Source organism: Rhinolophus ferrumequinum, chromosome 9, assembly GCF_004115265.2.
Source record: "Rhinolophus ferrumequinum isolate MPI-CBG mRhiFer1 chromosome 9, mRhiFer1_v1.p, whole genome shotgun sequence".
In the NCBI taxonomy this organism is placed as follows: Eukaryota; Metazoa; Chordata; class Mammalia; order Chiroptera; family Rhinolophidae; genus Rhinolophus; species Rhinolophus ferrumequinum.
The window spans coordinates 87,410,596-87,431,659 of record NC_046292.1 but is presented as its reverse complement, the minus strand read 5'-3'; the positions used below and the strand labels follow the sequence as shown (position 1 = coordinate 87,431,659).

Genomic DNA, 21,064 nt, shown 5'->3' with positions numbered 1-21,064 from the left:
CCAGCTGAAGCCACCTCAGACCAGCTAGCCAGTATCCAACCTGCCTATTAACTACAGATGCATGAATGAGTCCAGCTAACATCAGCCAAGCCTTGTCCCAATTAGAGGAACTGTCCAGCTGAGCCACTGGTCCTTGAAAAATAAGAAATTGTTGCTGCTTTGACCCACAATGTTTTGGAGTGGTTTATCATGCAACGATACTGACACACACCCCATGCCTTGGTTCCTATTCTCTGCTTGGTCACTGTAATGCAGGATCCAACGAGAATCTTTCTCTCCTATATTTGATCCCTGGCACTGTTGAAGTATATAACATCTCTTTTCTGGTTTCCTGCTCTATAATGTTGGATAAAATGTACACAGATGTGGATCCATCTCTCTCCATGCTCTGCCTCACAGGAGAAAGGATTCAGACACCAAGACCAAATGGCTCCTTTCTGTCCTCCCTCCACAGCTCCTGCAAAGCTGTTCTTCATGCTGCATTTCCTACTCCTGGGCACATCACCTCTAACTGCTTAGTTAGTAGCCCAAGCCAAGACCTAGGAGTAACCCGAGGCCCCCTCTCCCTCACCACTTTGAGACCAAGTCCTTCATTTCTACCCCCTTTCATCTTTCATAGCCACCCGTTCCCTCATTTCTATTCTCAATCCCAGAAGTCTCTGGCCACCAACAATCAGTACCCACAGGGCAAATTCTCAGTAAATATTTGCTGAGTGACTCTCAAGGATGACTGTTTCATCAACTCATATCTTTCTGTGTAAGTAATCGGATCACCAAGAAAACCTTGCGAAATATAAATGGTTTTATACCTTACCTTGCATTCTCCCAAATCAACAAATTATATTGCCATTGGGTAATTTTTTAATAGTGAGTCACATGATGTAAAGTCTAACTGTATGCAGGCTTCATTAATTTTTACTACAAATTATGAGTTGAGTGCATTTGGGTTTGATATAAGTATTGTACAGGAATCAAATGCAAGGCAAATGCACAAGAGAGAGTGGGGATTTCCTGTCAGGATCCTGTCTATTGCTCTAGAGCAGAGATGTCAAAACTGCGGCCCGTGGGCCAACTGCAGTCTGCAATCCATTGTTAATTGGCCAGCAGCAAATTCCAAAAATATATTTAGTTTACTTAAATAAACCAGGTGAGGCAATACGCACTTCACCTCGAGTGAGTGGCCCGGCTGTTTGTGTGTTTTACCGCATATGGCCCTTGGTGAAAAACGTTGAAAAAAATTTGGACACCCCTGCTCTAGAGTCATAAACTTTTCATGTTTACCTTCAACAGCTCCGAATTGTGCCATTAATGGCATTGGTTTCACATATGTTACCTGACCCTACCCCTGCCCTGGCCACAATCTTATGCACACAGTACGATGGCTGCAGGGGGTGCACTTGGAGAGCAGAGACGGTATTGTTTCAGGTAGGTGGGTGAGCAGCACCCTGGGTATGAAACACTGCTGCTTCCTGAGCCTTTGAAGCCTCCCAAATGGCTCTGTGACCAGCAAAATGCCAGAAGGAGGTAGTCCTGATGTTCAAGGTTCAGAGCTGAACACTGCAAACCACCCACTCCTCTCTGTGCACAGTACTCGCTGACTGCTAGGATCAGGCCTTCGCCTGGAAAGCGGACCACAGGAGCCGCGGCCCTCGTTGGGGAGAAAACATTGAGTATCCCAAACTGGCTCTGCGGGATGAGCTTTGATCCTGACGTGTGGTTTTGTGACACTAAACATCTGAATAACCTTGTCACTCAGGAAACAATGACTGGAGGGCAATGCCTAAGCAACTGGGTGCCAAAAATGAAGGCAGATGGCAATGGCTGACCCATGGGAGGAAGCTCCAAGACCCAAGCCCTCAGAGCCTTAAAGGGCGGCTGTCTTCATCTTCCCACGCTCAGGGCTCAGGACACTCCCTTCCAAACCTGACGTTTTCATAGAGCTGCACAGGTTACTCAATACTCCCACATACATTTTTTCAATAATCCTCATCACAAATACTGTAAGTGAAGTATAATTACTATTATTTTCACCTTTTATGAATGAAGATATTAAGACTAAGATAAAGTGGTAGATTTTCCAATGTTACATGATAATAGTAATAATGGTTACTATTTATTGGCCACTTTCTATCTTAGATTTATTTTCTTTTGGCTTGATAAAAACCTTGCTAAGTAGGTTGATTTACAATCATTTTACAGAGCAGGAAATAGTACCAGGGAAGTCAAGGTCAAGCGACTTCTTCAAGGTCAAACAGCTAGGGAGTGTCTGAGGTTGGATTTGTACCCAAGTCCAGCTGACTCAGAGTCTGTGTTTGTTTGATTTTAGCTCACTTTAAGTTTCTTCAGCCTGTGGCCTTTGGGAACCTGAGAATTTAGGGAAGGGTCTAGAATCAAAACTTTATTCCTTTGACCCATACACAACGATTTTCTCCTCCCCCTCCCCCCTGGGGGAGCTTGTAGCCAAACTTGTCCATAGTCAGCTGCTGCATTAGGTAAATCCGAATATTCTGACAACAGTATGACCTGCCAACATATTCTCCATAGGAAGAGATGGACGTCATCAAAATGCCAGACCTGACTTTGTCCTTTGAGTTGGGCCTTTTCATCTTTATCGCACTAGGCTTGAGAACAGCTTGCTTTTGGGTTTTCCATTGAATTTACCAACATGCTTGCAGACAGAAGGATCTTACTATTTCCACCCCATGTGAATAGCCACTTATTTAGAAAATAAAAATTCTTGGTCTTTCCCTAGAAGATTTTGGTTCTCTGCTTATCATTGGTGGCAAAAATTCAAAACAACAGCAATGAATATTTGTTGTGTATCTGCCAAGTATCAGACATTGTACTAAGCATTTTAATACTTATTTTATTTAATTCCCATAATAACCTCATAAGGTAGTTATTGTTCTTATTTTAGATGTTAGCTCAAGAAACAAAGAATTTCTCTGTGATCATACAGCTAATAAGTGGTGAACTTGAGAATCAAACTCAGATTTTCTGTGACAGGTCCAATTCTCAGTGTTTACTCTGATAAAAAGCCGTGTAATTTAATAATGTGCATTGTCTAAGATTCTTAAAAACAGTCATGCTTTTTGACCCCAAATTCTACTTGTAAGCATTTATTACTAAAAAATCAGAGGTAATCTTGAATATGTATGTATAAGTTAAAACACAACAGTTATTCTAATTACAAAAAAAGAAAAAAACAACTTAAATGTTTAATACCAAAAATATTTAATATCTTTTAAATCTGCATTGTTTAATATATTCAATCATGTTTTTAAAAATATAACATGACATTTAATGATATGAGAAAATACCAAAACTACAATAAACAGAAAAACACAAAATGAAAAATTGAATATGGGCTTGTGTTATAAGATGAGGTCTGTGAATGCTCACTTCCCCATCAGTGTCATTATCCAGGACGACTGGTTTTCTGTTGACACCTGAAGCTTCTTGGGTGAAAGAGATATCTGCATGGTTCACATCAGGCCAGGCATTGCCTATATCTCAAGCCCAGAAAAATGAGTTAATTCTTGAAAGAAATAACATTGAACTTGTCTCAAATTCAGCAAACCACAACAGTTAAAAACAAGGATAAAAAAAATTTTGGATGATATCTATGTCTCTGAAAAAGGAACAGTTTGGTAGACTGATGAACAAGGTCTAAGAGGTGTCTGGCTACAGAAAGATGCCAGATGATTCCTAAGACCTATTTATGATTTTTAAAGATGCAATAAAAGCCCTCTATTGATTTGGAAGGAAAAATTGTATATATACTATGATCTCAATTTTGTCCAAAATAAAAAAAATTATATGCATACATTAAAAAATTATAAGTGAATAAAACATGCTAACTTGTAATCATTTCTTTGTGAAAGAATTATGATTAACATGTTTTTTCTTAAAATTTTTTATATTTTCCAAACTCTCATCAATGAGCTTCCAACATTATTACATAATAGAAACAAAAACTATGCTATTAAAAAGAGAATTCTTACCATTATCTCAAATCAGCAGAAGTCAAGGTGGCTTAGGTCCAAAATGCTGCCAGGAACACCCTTCTCTTTGCTACTCCCCAACTCAGGGATCAAAGGACACAGGTGTTAGAGAGCATAAAGATCTAACTGTGTGATCTTGGATAAGTCACATTACCTCCCTGGGTCTCAGCAGGCTTTGCTACAAAATGAGCAGCCTGGATTGGGGAGCTCTGCCCCAGGACTAGGCCCACAGCCTCCCTCAGTGGCCTCTAGAGAGAACGGCCTTTCAGCACGCAGTTAGAGCTGGCCTTCCCCCATGCCTGAGGAGAAAAATATTTATGAATTACTCTCTAGTTTAGAAATGGATCTCTGTCTGGGAACAAAGAATTACAAACCCCACTGGCCAATTAGAGTCCATTATCAGACACTGTAGCAGCTAGCTCAGCCCGTGGTAATTGTATCTGCAATAACAAGGCTGTGAGGGCCGCTTTAGGCCATTTGCTATGTGAATCAATCATCATTACGGTCTAGCAGCAGAGTGGACATGGAAATGAGCCTATGTTATCAATGACCGATTAGAGCAAAAATCCATCAAGAAGCTCATGGGGGTGGGTGGGGATGGGGGAGGACACAACAGGTGCCCTGGGTCTCTCTCAGCTCACTGATGTCACGATGACCCTGAGACACCGCCTGAAATTCTGTTTAGGGTCCCTAGTAGGGCTTAGTGACTTTAAATAATGCCGATTCTGCTTGGCAATGACACGTCAATTTCATGTAAATAACTGAGTATCCTCCCACGGATGATGGAAGATTGCGTTTACTGTGGCCATTAATGTCCTAGGACTGCTATAACAAAATGTAGGTGCCTTAAAACGACAGAAATGTATTATTTTTCAGTTCTGGAAAATAGATGTATGCAACTAAGGTGTCAGCAGGGCCACATCCCCTCTGGAGCCTCTGAACAGAGTCCTTCCCTGCCTCTTTCAGCACCTGGTGGCCCCGGGTGTTCCTTGGGTAGCAAAAGCATAACTCCAGTCTATGCCTCCGTCTTCATACGGCCTTCCCCTCGGTGTCTCTGTGTGTCCTACCTCCTCTTGTAAGGACATCAATCATCACAGTAGGCTCCACCCTAATACAGTATGACCTCATCCTAACTTGATCACATCTGCAAAGACTCTGTTTCCAAAAAGATCACATTCGGAGGTTCTCGGTGGGTATGCATTTTAGGGGGATACTGTTCAACGCACCACACTCTGATATGGGGCACTCTTTGATTGTGATTAGTTACCTTTCAGCTCAGTCTTACCTGTGATACTAGTAGATAGGTCAATAATAGCTAATTCTGAAACAGAACTTACTGTGTGCCAGACATATTCTAATCTCTTTACATATATCAACTCATTTAATTCTCACTATGAGCAAGTACTATTTTTATCCCCATTCTCCACGTGAAGAACAGAGGCACAGAGAGGTTAAGGTCGTGCTTCTAAAGCCACACAGTAAGTGTGAAAGTCAGCACTTGAATCAAGGCAAACTGGTTCTGGAGTCTGTGTTCTTAATCATCCATCTTACCTCTTAAGAACTTATAGAATTCTTTTGGATATATACCCAGACGTGCTATTACTGGATCATATGGTAGTTCTATTTTTAGTTTTTCTGAGGAAACTTCATACTGTTCTCCATAACACTGCACGATTTTACTCCCACCAACAGGTACAAGTGTTCCAATAACCACATCCTAACCAACCCTTCTTGTTTTATTTTTCTGGGTTTTATTTTAAATTCATTGGGGTGACAGTTGTGTATATTCACAATGGAACACTAGGAAAAAGATGAAATAAGAAAAGATGAAATACTGCCATTTGTGACAACATGGATGGATCTTGAGATTATTATGCTAAGCAAAATAAGTCAGACAGAAAAAGTCTAGAACCATATGACTTCACTCATATGTGGGATACAAAACTGAAAACAACAAAGGAAAAAGACAAACAAAGAAACAAAAACTCATACATAGACAACAGTTTAGTAGTTACCAGAGGGTTAGGGGGCAGGGGAGTGGTAAAAATGGAGAAAGGGGTTCTTGTCTTTTTTTAAATAAAAGCCATTCTAATATGTGTAAAGTGATATCTCATTGTGTTTTATTCACATTTCCCTGATGATTAGTGATGCTGAGCATCTTTCCATGTACTTGTTGGTCATTTGTATGTCTTCTTTAGAAAAAAAAAATATGTATTCAAATCTTTAGCCCATTTTTTTTTAATTTATTGGGGTGACAATTGTTAGTAAAATTACATAGATTTCAGGTGTGCAATTCTGTATCACATCATCCATAAATCACACTGTGTGTTCACCACCCAGAGTCAGCTCTCCTTCCATCACCATACATTTGATCCCCCGTACCCTCATCTCCCACCCCCCAACCCCCTTACCCTCTGGTAACCACTAAATTACATTCCCCAGATTAATTTTCAAACCCCGTGGCCATCTTGTGGTTACTGATTGTTTTCTTTAGCCCATTTGTAAATCAGATTATTAGTTTGGTTTTGGTTTTGACTTTGTTTTTTCTTTGCTGTGGAGTTGTGGAGTTCTGATATGTTTTGAAAATTAACCCCTTATCTAATACATGGTTTGCAACTATTTTCTCCCATTTCATAGGTTGCTTTTTCAGTCTGTTGATTGTTTCCTTTGTTGTGCAGAAACTTCTTAGTATGCTGTAATTCTGCTGGTGTATTGGTGTCTTATTACATTTACTTTTGATCCGATATCCATGAAACCATTGTAAAACCAATGTCATGAAGCTTTCCTCCTGTGTTTTCTTCTTATAGTTTTGTCTTACATTTAAGTTTTTAATCCATTTTTAATCCAATTGATTTTTGTTTGTGGTATAAAATAGGATCCAATTTCATTCTTTGGCTTGTTGATATCTAATTTTCCAATATCATTTTTTGAAGAGACTTTCCCTTCCCTGTGGGTATATTTGAGACCCTGGCTGAAAATCTGTTGATCTTATACGCATGGGTTTATCTCTGGGCTCTTTGTTCTATTCCATTCGTCGACATTTGTCTATTTTTATGCAGTACCATTCTGTTTTGATTACATACTGCTTTGTGATATATTTTGCAATCAGTAAGTGTGTTGCCTCCAGCTTTGTTCTTCTTTCTCAGGACTGTTTTGGCTATTTGAATTTTAGAATTATTTTCACATGAATTTTAGAGGGTTTTTAGAATTATTATTTTAGAATTATTTTTTGTATTTCTATAAAAAATGCCATTAGCATTTTGATAGGGGTTGTATTGAATCTATAGATTGCTTTGGGTGGTATGGACATTTTCACAGTATTAATTATTCCCATCAATGAACACGGGATGGCTTTGTATTTGTTTATGTCTCTACCTTCTTTTACCAATGTCTTCAGTATACAAGTCTTTCATTTCCTTGGTTAAGTTTATTTCTAAGTATTTTTTTTTTCCTTTTTAATGGTATTGTCAATGGGATTGTTTTCTTAATTTCCCTGTCTGATAGTTCCTTGTTAGTGTATAGAAATGCTACTGATTTTGTGTCCTGCAACTTTACTTAATTCATTAATTCTAACAGATATTTTTTATGGAGTCTTTAAAGTTGTCTGTATATAAGATCATGTCATCTGCAAACAGATAATTTTACTTCTTTGCTTCTGATTTGGATGCCTTTTTCTTGCCTAAATGCTCTGGCTAGAATTTGCAGTATTATGTTGAATACAAATGGTGAATGTGGGCATTTTTTCCTTATTCCTGATCTTAGAGGGAAAGCTTTCAGCTTTTCACCATTGAATATGATGTTAGTTGTGATTTTGTTATATATGGATTTTATAATGTTGAGGTACATTCCATCTATACCTAGTTTGTTGAGCATTTTTATTATGAAAGAGTATTGAATTTTGTCAATGCTTTTTCTGTATTTGTTAAGATGATCATGAAAAATCAAGATCTTAAAGATATAGTAACACCTCAATGTTCACTATTCACAATAGCCAAGACGTGGAGAAAACCTAAATGTTCATTTATGGATGAATGAATAAAGAAAATGTGGTATATACAGACAACGGAATATTATTCAACCTTAAAAAAAATAAAGAAATCCTGGGCAGCCGGATGGTTCAGTTGGTTATAGTGCGAGCTCTGAACAACAGGGTTGCCAGTTCGATTCCGACATGGGCCAGTGAGCTGCGCCCTCCAAAACATCTAGTTGTGGAGGGCGCAGCTCACTGGCCCAAGTGGGAATCGCTGAGCTTCCGGAGGGGTGGTCGGATGGCTCAGTGGGTTAAAGTACAAGCTTTTAATAACAAGGTTACTGGTTCAATTCCTGCATGGGATGATGGGCGGAGCCTCCTGCAACTAAGATTGAAAACGGTAACTGGACTTGGAGCTGAGCTGAACCCTCCACAGCTAGATTGAAGGACAACGATTTGGAGCTGATAAGCCCTGGAGAAACACACTGTTCTCCAATAAAAAAATGTTAAAAAAAATAAAAATATAAAAAAATAAAGAAATCCTGCAATATGCAATACGGATGAACCTTGAAGACGTTATGCTAAATGAAATAAGCCAGTCACAGAAAGCCAAATACTGTATGAGTACCCTTCTATGAGGTATGCAAAATTATCAAACTCATAGAATCAAACAGAAGAATGGTGATTACCAGAGGCTGAGGGGGAGAAGAACATGAAGAGCTGCTAATCAATAGACATAAAGGTTCAATTACAGAAGAAGAAGAAGTTCTGGAGATCCACTGCACGACATTGTGTCTATAGTTAACAATACTGTATTGTACCCTGAAAAATATTTTAAAAGGGTAGAGTAATGTTGTGTTCTTACCACAATAAAATTAAAAATATTTAAAAGAACTTACATAGCTACTCTTGACATTCTCATGTTGCTAGAAAAGTGTGCAGATTGATGAAACCCTTTCAGAAAGTAACGAGGCACTATGTGTTAATAGTCTCAAGAATATCCATATGTGTTTGATCCAGTAATTACATTTTGGCGTATTCTTTAGTTTTTTTTAAAAAATTGAACTATATAAAACCTCTATCACAAGATGGTTATGACTGTGTTGCTTATAATAACAAGGAAAATAGATAAATTTAAACAAAAATAGCTTGCTTAAGTAATGTTATACCTGAATAATGAAATAGTATGTCTCCATTAAAATAATGTGAATAGTTTCTCCATTAAAATAATGTGAATAGTTTATAATAACAAGAAGAAATGTTTATATCACAATTTTAAGTAAAAACTGAGATGTAGGGCAGTCAATATAATGTTCTTGACTACATCTTTAAACAATAGAAAAAAATTACCTTAAAAGGTTCATAGCAGCGCTTTTAGAAGAACTGAATATTTTTTTTCTTTCTCCTTTGATGTACCTTTTTGGATTTTACAATTTCTAAAATAAGCATAAATTATTTTGTAATTGTGAAAAAGATAATATGAATATTTAAATGCAAATGAGTATTACTAATAATGTAAGCAGTATTCTTGTGGAAGGACTGAGGGGGAAAGAGAAGGATGATAAGTTCTGGTTGTGGCCTTTACATTAAAGATCTCCTAGAACTCAAGACAGGTCACAGTATATGCTCTCCTGGAAGGTCCAGCATTTATTCAATTCTGAATCAGTGAATTTTTTTTTTAATATACTAAATTCCAGGTTTAACAGTGGTATATGCTACACAAACATCTGTTGAATGAATGGATAGACATCTGAGCTAAAGAAGCACACGGTATAAACAAATGGAGAAATTGATGCATAGGGAAATTAAATAAATGGTTTGAACAGAAAATGAATTGTTTTCTAAGGGAAAAGTTTGAAGCCTCTTTCTTCTTTGTTTCCTAGAAAACTTTGTTTCCTGGGAAGCTAGAGACATAGTATCATTGACTCCAGTTTGCAAGGCTGTGGATTGTTTTACCTCTTCAGCTATAGATGATAGAGCCTCAAAAGAGATTAAAAAAAAATCATTAGGCTGAGGTTCAAACCAACAGAAATTAGATTGACCTAAATCGATGCCCAAAGAAATGGTTTTCCCTCTGGATAAATGCTGAAATGAGAACCTAGTTGATTTAAAGGACGAACTGCCCTTCAGTTCAAGGAATCAAGAAGGTTTTCATCTATACACAAACCTTTACAAAATAAGCCCCTCACTCCAACTTCCTTAAATAGAAAGACTTCTGTTTATAACCACACAGCATCTGTTAGCAACCAGGATGGTTTTGTGGCTCTGAGTTAGGACACAGAGCTCAAAATTTGGGACCTATTGAGCTAGTCAGATTGCCTCTACCATGGGTGCTTTGAAGTTTATTCCTGAGTGTAAAACAGACATTCCTATCTTTTGACTTCTAGGAAAGTCAAAAGTTACTGAAAAGTGTATGTCCCTTAGTCATATGCTTTTTCACACTCTATTAATGACCCAGAGAAGAGAGGGTCAGAACAGGTGAAGACACAACTCTGCCCATGGCCTGAAGGTGCAGTCAGACACAGGTGACCAGGAGCAGACTGGCAGGTCCTAGGACCCCCAGCTATGGCAGTTTCCCAAGTGGACTCTCAGGCAACTCTGCTCAAGGTATTACACCAGGGCTTCAGGGCACCAGTGGGGAACAGATCTGGGCCTGCCTTCGTGGACAAGCAGTGTGGCTGTCCCATTGCCAGGAAAGGGCTAATCCCACCAGGTGAAGGCTGATTAGAGGTACACTTCACTGGCATGGCCATTTGACAAGCTTGCATTCATTCATTCAACAAAATTTTTGGAGGGCCTTTATGTGCTAGGCATTGACTCGAGTGTTAAAGACACCAAGCTTCCTCCCAGTCTCCTGAGAGAGACAGAGACATAAACCGACAATTATAATATGTACATACTGGATGGGGGTAGGTACGTAACCCAAGCTGGAAGGAGATTGGGTAAAAAATATTTCAGAGAAGAAGATGGTTAAACTGTGTCCTGAAATTCCATGCTCCCCTGGAGCAGAGACCTGGGAACCCCAGAGACAGAAGAAAAGTAAAGTTGCACTACCTACATATGCATAGAGTATGAAAGGAGCCGTTTTTCTAGGATTGCTAAGGGTACAGTCACTCCACCCTTTCGGCCTCTAGAACCACAGGACCCACTGGCTGCATGCAGATAATAGGGTGTATGGTACAGAATTCGATCTTTGCTTTCATGTCCCCAGAGAGGTGGGACAAGTACCTATAATGCCAGGCCCCTTGGCAACATTTGCAGAAAGTGCAGCCCATTACTAGAAAAACAATATCATCAAGACTTGTAAACTGTGGAAACCACAGTTTAACCTGGTGATTTTGGGTACATGTTTTATTGCTCGCCCGGTAGCAATGCCCCCAGTATTATTCCTCAGTCTATGCTTTCCACTTACTGGATAAAAAGAGTTTGGATTCTTAATTCTGTTGCTTGGCTGATTGTTGGGTTTTAGATGGAGGAGTGAGGACCTTCAGATTTTAGAACTGGCATCGGATGTATGTTCAATTTTAAGAGTGCTTCATTCATCTGGTTAAATGAGCTGTGCCAGTTGCATATATCTTATAACTCAACTAAAACAGGCCAAAATTGGCAAGATTTTGGAGTTTACTGAAAAAAAACTAAACAAAATATTTTCAAATTATGAAAGTGGGTAAAAGCAAAGATCTGCACTGGGTTCGAGGGGTTTATAAATGTAGAATTCTATGGGAAGTGGTGAAGAAGTTAGTTATTCAGCTCAATTCCTTCTAAATATGTTGTCTTATGAAGCCAATGGTGATGGTGCACCTTGAATTATTATAAAAAGGATGCATTCTGAAAGGATGTGTTCCCTCTGAAACCACAGGGAGCACCTGCCTTTGAGCACTGGTAGCTTAATGCTGTAGGACTCGAGATGGATCCAAGTCTTCTGAAGGGCTGGGGAGAACCAAGAGCCTATTTGAACATGGGTTTTCTTTCCTTTCCCCCAGCCTGGGAATACCCCATGGTTAATTTTAGAGTCCACTCCAATTCATGAACTCAGAACCCAAACCCAAATTGAACCTCCATTTGCCAATTATAAAAATACTTTTCTTAAAAACTTTCAGAAGTCTTCTTGAACAATAATTTTCTTATGAAATATGGTACTTAGAAAGTAACATCTTTATGACTTTGGTTCCAATAAGCAGAAGCCCCAAAATTATATTTCCCCTCAGCCATAAAAAAGATTGAAATCTTACCATTTCCAACAACATGAATGGACCTAAAGGGTATTATTATATTAAGTGAAATAAGTCAGAGAAAGACAAATACCAAATGAACTTCACTTACATGTAGAATCTAAAAAACAGAATAAACTAAGAAACAAACTCAGGTACAGAGAACAAAGTGTTGATACACAGATGACAGGGGGATTGGGGAGTTGGGTGAAAAAAGTGAAAGGATTAAGAAGTATAAATGACCAGTTATGAAAACAGTCACAGGGATATAACGTACAGCATAGGGAATCTAGTCAATAAAATTGTAATAACTATGTATGGTGTCAGATGGGTACTAGATTTATCAGGGGGATCATTTCGTAAGGTATGTAAATGTCTAATCACCATATTGTACACCTGAAAGTATTATAATATTGCACATCAACTGTAATTTAAAAATAAGTTTAAAAAATAAATAAATTTTTAAAAGGAAGAACTGGAGGCAAAAATTAACTGGGGAAGTCAAATCCATTGTATTAAACATAATATTAAAAACATGATTCTTGGAATCCAAAATGCCAGCATTATTTGCCCTTCCCCAGCATGAATCCTGCAAAGAAGACAGATAGAAAAGCCTCCTGGGTGTCAGGGACATCCATTTTAAGGGGATTTAGAAAGCCCTGATGTCCAAATCTGCCGACACGCTTCACATCATCTCAGAAGACAGAGGCAGAGCCACCGGCAAACAACATAACACCTAACTCTCCGCTCTTGTTTCTGCAGAGTCTGCAATGCTGGGTTGGGGGATTTCCTAGGACTTAATCATTGTTACAAGCTTCTCTGATGAAGAAATGTGCTGTGGGGGAATCCCACCTTTGCACAGTGGAAAACGAAATAAAGGATTTTATCTTTAAAACACTAGTTTCTGTATGTTTTTTAATGTCAAAGGAAGAAAACATCAATTATCCAGGGCAACGAACTGGAAGCTGCAGTTTCACAGCTTCCAGGAAGCCAAGCTATCTGCAACAGACAAGTCCATTTTTTTTTCTCCAGCAAAGCAATTACTGTGCTTCTCTCGTTGTCAGGTGCTTTTGTCACATCTGACACACCAGTTAGATGACAGAGAATGAGCAAAACAACGAGCCCTTAGCACAGGGGCTCCCTACGGCTGCTGGCACCAGAGTGCACGGGATAAAAACTCCACTTTGGCATTAGAAAATTAATCTTTCAAACAAAAGTATTTTGTCACAGTTCCAACTCCTACAAATGACAGAGAAAAGAGGGAAAGAACTCTGAGGCCTATTTCCTCATGAACGTACCGAAGAAAGATAGTCAATAGAAAGATATTTCTGGGGTTCTTGTTTATGGGTGTCCTCCAAGACAAGTGGCCAGGAAGAACAGCTTTGGGAATATGACAACATGGGAATGTCAGGAACTGGTTTTGTTTGGTGCCTTTATGACACATCTTTTCTGCCTGGGATGATTATGACCTGTAGCCATATTGGAGACAGAATAAAGGCACGAGCCCAGGAAGCTATCTAACATAGCAATGGAGGTAAGTAGGAGGCATTCAGATGGAAATCACTTTAGGAAAATATCTGAAGGCCACCACAACCATCTTTCTAGAATAAACTGTTTTCCTTTAAATGGCCTGGCGTCGTGAAATCGAAAGTTTCCCAGTCTGGCCTCAGGGAAATTCTATCCAAGTCGCTTAGCAAAGGAGACTCAGAACCTCAAAGAACAAGGTAGGCTACCTGTTCAGGACTCTCCCACAAGACTGCTGGTCACTGAGAGTCTGGGCCACCTACAGCTCCCTGTAATCAGGAAAAGGTATGCTGTGATAGATATGTCCAACAAAGGACTTGTAAACTAAAATATATTTTTAAACTCCTACAAATCAGTAAGAAAAAGATGATCAGGTTTAAAAATACAAGCAAAAGACTTAAAACAGCACATCACAAAACAAGATACCGAAATGGCCAGGAGGCATATGAAAAGTTACTCAATATCATTACTCATGACAGGAATGTAAATTAAAACCTTAATTGAAATCCTAGAAAATACCCACCTCGTGTACACACACACACACACACACACACACACACACACAATCGTAAATAACCAAGATTAAAAAGACAGAAAACACCAGCTTTTGGCAAGAATGTGAAACACTTGAGACCCTTCTGCACTGCTGCTGGGAGTGGAAAATGATACAATCACTTTGGAAAACGTCAGTTTTATCTAAAGACAGATACATGCAGAACTCTGACCCAGCAATTTCACTGGTAGGTATAAACCCAATAGAGGTGAGTGTTTATGTCCAACAAAAGACACGTACAAGACCGTTCATAGCAGCTTTAATCATGATAGCCCCACACTAGAAATGTTCCACATGACTGTCAATGATAGAAAGAATCAATTGTAGTATAATCATACAATGGAGGACTACAGCGTAATGAAGAAAGAACCACTACAGAATCAAACAGAGTGAACAATATGTTGGATGGAGGAAGCCAGACAAAAGGAGTCCATTACATGTGTGATTCAATTTATATTAAGCTAAAACACAGCCCACACCAATCTATGGTGACAGAGGTCAGAATAATAGTTACATTTTGATGAGAGATACTGGCAGTGAGGGCATGGAAAGGAGCCTTCTGAGATGCTGAAAAAGTTCTCTGTCTTGATCTCAGTGGTGGTTACAACGAACATATACATGTGTGAAAACTCATTGAGCTGCATACTTAAGATAAACGCACTTCTCTGGATATAAGTTGTGCCCTGATCAGAAAGTTGAAAAGTACTGCCACACTGTTTTTTCCTTCTTCCTGTCCTCTTCAGCACTCCAGCCTTGCATCTACCATGGTATGTAGAAATTATTTGCTTTATCTATTGTTTGTAAGTTTCTCACAGACAGTCGAGCCATGTCTTAGTCATCTATATTTCTCTGTTGCCTAACACAGTGCTTGCTATGAAAAAGTTGCTCAATGAATATACGTTAAACTATTCTAAAACACTCCAATCTAATGTCATTTAGATTCTCAAGCACGCATAGTGACTCCTACCCTATACCTTATATGTTAGACCTGTAAATAAAGAATGGAAGCCAACCTGGCTAATTCTTTCCACTTGTCAAGGTTTCAGGTGAAGAAAATATGTCGAATTCTCCCACATGTTGTGGTACAGTATAAACCAGAGGTTCTCAAGTTTGAGGAGCATAACACTCACGTGCAGAACTTAGTAAATGTGCAGATCGCTGGCCCTACACCCAAAGGTTCTAGTTCACTAGGTCTAGGAAGGAGCTCAGTTTGCACTCCAGAAAGTTCTGATGGTCCACACTGCAAGAAATGCAGGCTTAGACACAGGAAACGTCTAGCTTTGTCAAGATTATAGGACACTGAATCCTAACTGAATATAGGCAGGCTGCCCTAACATGTCCCCCCACCTAAACGGAGACCACCACAGTTATAGATTATGCCCCCAAGTATAGGATATCTGGCGAGTCTTTCAGAAGAGGAATTTTCTGAAAACACCTGGATGAAGTGGTCCCCTGTGATCCATTAGATTCCACTTTTCTTTGGAGACCAGGAGGCATATAACTTTTTTAAGTTATCTAAGAACACATTATGGCTGAGAGTCCCCTTCTGAGATAATGTGTTACTAGGCATTGGGAAAATAAGGATGCTCTGTGAGGTTCAGTGACAGATTTCTCTTTTAAAAAGTGATATTCAGGGAAATGTTTGCCAATTTCTCTCTACATAGAGATCGTAAGGTCATAACACAGACTGACAAGGAACTGAAAACTCTAAATCAAGACTGGCACATTGTCCCCAGTTTACATCAGTAAGTTGAGAATGAATTGCCAGATACAAGGTTTTTCTTATGGTGAATTATTTTATCAGTTAAATGGTGTTTTGGGGGAAAATATATAAGAACAAGGGATATCTATCAGTGTAACAGTTAAGATTCTCTCCTCTAAGCATGGGCTGCATATATATAATATATGTATATATGTGTATATGTATGTGTGTGTGTGTGTGAGAGAGAGAGAGACAGAGAAACAGAGAGAGAGAGAGAGAGAGAGAGAGAGAGAGAGAGAGAGAGAGAGAGAGCATTACCAAATCCTGCAAGCAGTGGATTATAACTTGACCATAAGTACAACTCCCTAAAGAAACTATTCAGAGTTTAGGGCCTCTTGCAATATATCTGGGTTGCAAAGCAAAACCAACCAACCAACCAACAAACAAACAATAAATAAATAAATGGCAAACCACTTGCAAACACAAGGAATGTATGTCACGTACGAGTATGTGACCATCCAGGAAAATTTAGTTCAGCTACTCTGAGTGGAATATAACAAATTGCTTTTTAGTTTTGCTTTGTCATCTATTTTTTCCTTAATGCCGACAAGGAAAATGTTCTTGAGAAACAGTCGTTAATAGATAGTGACAAGCGGTTGCCTGTGGTCTAAGAAAAAGCCATCAATTACTGCCTTTGCCGCTCTTTTAAATTCCAAAGGCAAAGAAAGTTCCATCATGCTGTATTGGCTTCATGGTTATTGAACGAAGAGGAAGAATTTTTGGATAAAACAGTTTTTTTTTCTTTTTGAATGAACTTATAAATACTTTCTACACAGACACTATAAAATTTCAGGAAATCTTTGAGCTTCAACTTGGCTCCCTATATCCCTTTGGACAATGGTAGAAATGACAGAACTGGGGTCAAATATGAATTTTCCCAGTAAGTTAGTAATGCTAGTCTCCTAGGAGACCCTGGCCTAGGCGTTCGGACTCCTTAACCTCTCCTGGTTTTCCTCCCGGCACTGAGAGCTTTCCGAAAATGCTTTCTGGTCTCCAGACTCTGATTTCCTGCAGATGAGAGAGAACTTAGGAGTTACAAAGAGCTCTTTGGGGAGAAAGATCTGGAATTCTAGGAAGTGAAATATAGAACTAAGAGTTTATCTTCTATGTCCTCAACCTTCCAAATTCTTTTCTCCCTTCCTCCCATCACCACTCCATCCGCCATCATCCCCGATGACTTCAAGCATAGCCTCCAATCTCTTTTCATACCAGCCTCTGGATCATTTGGTAGCCCGAAGATATAAATCACTGGTAACAGCATCCAATACTGCCCCTCACAGAGAATTTTCATTTTGATAGGGGTAAATCAAAGGAGTGTTCTATCTTTAGAATTTAAGGAGAGAGGAGAGAGAGAAAGAGTGAAAGGCTGGAGGGAAGCCACAGAGATGGAGGAGCATAAATGAGCATCTATATGCAGGTACAGCTGACTCATGTTCTGGAACAAACGACGCTTCTTCACGCGAGGATGTGCTTGCAGGCAACTCCTCAGAGAGACCCAGCACCCTGTCTAAAGGAGTACATGCCCATATACAGAGGGCGCTAAAAAATGCATACATATTTTAAGAAAGGAAAAAACTGTATTAAAATTGTAATACTCAATATATACTGATAACAAAAGATGAATACAAGTCATGTGTATACATTTTTTTTGACAGCGCCGGTAGTCACAGCCTTTATTCTCCACCCTCGGAACTGCATTTTCTCCTTCGTGGTATTTATCACTACCTAAAATTACAGTAGTCTCCCTTTATCCATGGAGGATACATTCCAAGACCCCCGTGGATGTCTGAAAACATGGCTAGTGCCTATAAATACTGATTTTCCTTTACATACATACCTATGATAAAGTTTAATTTATAAATTTGGCATAGTAAGAGATTAACAATAACTAATAAGAGAACAATTATAACAATATACAGTTGGACCTTGAACTGTACATTGCATCGACCCCCATGAAGTCAAAAATCTGCATATAATACTTTGACTCCCCCAAAACTTACCTACTCATAGCCTACAGTTGACTGAAGCCTTACTGATAACAAACATATTTTGTATGTTATATGTATTATTCACTGTATTTTTACAATAAAGTAAACTAGAGAAAAGAAAGTGTTGTTCAGAAAATGATAAGGAAGAGAAAATGTGTTTATGGTACTTATTTTTAAAAATCTGAGTATAGCTTTCTTCTCCTGTGGGAGCCACCAGGTTGAGAAGCGTCTCCTCTCCCCGCGGTGGGTGCGCTTGTCCAGCGACATTGGTGCATTCCAAAAAGAGGGAATCATTTGGCAAAAACGTCACTTTGCCTGCTGTGTTTACAGTTCCCATTCGACCAGATATTGTGAAGTTGTTTGCACCAACTTGCACAGAAAAAACCGGCAGCCCTGTGTTGTCAGGGAATTGGCAGGTCATCAAACCAGTGCTGAGCTGTGGGCCCTGGGAGAGCTATGGCTCAAATTCCCAGCATTCAAGGCAGTGGGACTCATCACTCTGGCCAGGTGCTTTGGCAATATGTCTCCTGGCACCGCATGTTTGCACCAACCAAAACCTGGCGTCGTTGGCGCCACAGAGTGAACACAACCCAGAAGCGATATGCCATCTGCTCTGCCCTGGCGGCCTCGGCCTTACCAGCATTGGTCATGTCTAAAGGTCATCGTATTGAGGAAGTTCCTGAACTTCCTTTGGTGGTTGAAGGTAAAGTTGAAGGCTACAAGAAGACCAGGGAGGCTGTTTTGTTTCTTAAGAAACTTAAGGCACGGAATATTATAAAAAAGTTCTATACCTCTTAGCGAATGAGAACTGGCAAGGGCAAAATGGGAAACTGTTGTCATATCCAGTGCAGGGGACTTTGCATCATCTAGAATGAGGACAATGGCATCATCAAAGCCTTCACAAACATCCCTGGAATTACTCTGTTTAATGTAAGCAAACTGAGCATTTTGAAACTTGCTCCTGGTGGGCATTTGGGCCATTTCTGCACTTGGACTGAAAGTGCTTTCCGCAAGTTGGATGATCTGTGTGGCACTCAGCGTAAAACTGCCTCCCTCAAGAATAACTACAACCTTCCCACACACTAGATGCTCAATACATACTTTAGCAGAATCTTGAAAAGCCCCGAGATCTAAAGAGCACCACGCGAGAAGATTCACCACAGAGTCCTGAAGAAGAATCCACTGGAAAACCCGAGAGTCATTTGGGTTGATGCTAAACCCACAGGCAGAGACCATGCACCAGCACACCATTTTTTACCAGGCCGAGAATCACCAGCTCCAGTGGGTAAAGCCACAGCAGCGCTAGAAGCCAAGTCAGATGAGCAGGGGGTTCCAGGCAAGAAGCCAGCGACAGGGAAGAAAGGAAAAAAGGATGTTGGAGTTACGAAGCAGAAGAAGCCTTTGGTGGGAAAAAAGGCTGCAGCCACTAAGACACCAGCAGCTGAGAAGAAGCAGAAAAGAAACCTGCAACATAAACTGAAATTTGTTCTGTAAAGGTCAAATCACTTTGGACAACTAATTTTCAATAAAAAGCTGATCAAAGAAGTGAGAAACATGAAAAAAAAAATCCGAGTATAAGAGGACCTGCGCATTTCAAACTGGTGTTGTTTAAGGGTCAACTATAATAAAAGTTATGTGACTGTGGTCTCTTTCTCTATCTGATAACCAATTTGATAACCAAGAAGACTACTAAGCCACCGCCAGGCGGGCAGTGTGCACAGCATGGAGAAGCTGGACAATGGGATGATTTATGACCTGACCCCGGAGGGTCAGAGCAGGAAGATGGGAGATTTCATCAGGCTACTCAGAACAGAGCTCAATTAAAACCTTATAAATTGTTTATTTCTGGAATTTTCCATTTAACTGCAACTGCAGAAAGCAATACTGTAGATAAGGGGACCTACCGTTTATTATATATTTGTTTATTCCCTTGTTTATTATCTGTCTCCTTCACTCTCTGAGTTAGGGCCCTCGTCTTGTTCACTGCTGACTACCCAGTGGCTAGAAGAGTACCTGGCACATAGTAAGTGCTCAATAAATACTAGTTGAGCTAATGAATGAATGATGAATTAGCTGAATGGGTGACATCAGGCTTCTGTAAGCCACCGTGCCTCTATGCTGGTACCCAAGGCAGCACCTACCCATGGCTCAGCGCTCGACAGCCAGGATAAACAATGGATCTGGCTCACCTGGGACTGAGGTGGTTCTTGGGATGCAGGACTTAAATTGCTAAAGCTGACAAAGTCCGGGGCCTTTACTTTACTGGTTACTCCACCTAGAAACTACTAGAAGTCTTCTATAGCTTGAGTGAAAGGAGAGGGAAGACATTTTATTATTCTTTCAAGGTCATCTCTGGTTGGATTGTTCCCTGACTGAAGGTCACTAGCCTTCTCAAGGAGGTCTCCTCTACCCAACTCTTCCCTTGTATTCAGCAGTCACTTCTACTCTTCAGCCGTGGGATGGTAGCGCTCTGATGCTCCTCATTTTGAATATCTGTACCATCCTCCATCATTCTTCTCCATTCTCCCATACCATAACAATTCTTTTATAAATAAACCCTCCCTGAATTATCCAAAGTTGAGGGAGTCACTGTTTCGCATTTGGACTCCGACATGAGGGGGAAAAGAAAAATACAGAAATAAGTATTAGGAGACATCATTGACATGCAAAGGTACTTCACCTCTCTGGGCCTCAGTTCCCATCTGTGAATCTGTGGCCACCTGGCAGGATTATTATAAGAAGTGATTAAGAAAATCTCCTTAATGCTGCTTGTCAGCATATCAAAAGCACTCAGCCAAAATTTAGCCATTTTTATGGTGGTTCTTCTTCCTTAACTCTTCTTCATAATAGGAATATCCAAGAGGAGGGATCAGGCTTGCAGACCATCTGAGAAGGATGCAGAATTTCATCTCTCCAAATGGCATGAGGTAATGGGCAGAAATACTCTAGATTTAAAAATTCAAATGCACTAATTGCTATTTTCGTAATATTGTTACGTTAGAGCTTTGAGTAAAGCTCTTAATGATCTGTTTTGATATTTAGTGGTAAGTCT

General features: G+C 39.6%; 1 pseudogene; it reads left to right on the top strand.

The window, feature by feature from the left end:
- LOC117027127 (60S ribosomal protein L4-like) overlaps positions 1-19,506 on the top strand; it is a 54,498-nt pseudogene extending 34,992 nt beyond the window's left edge.
- Positions 19,507-21,064: the final 1,558 nt, after the last annotated feature.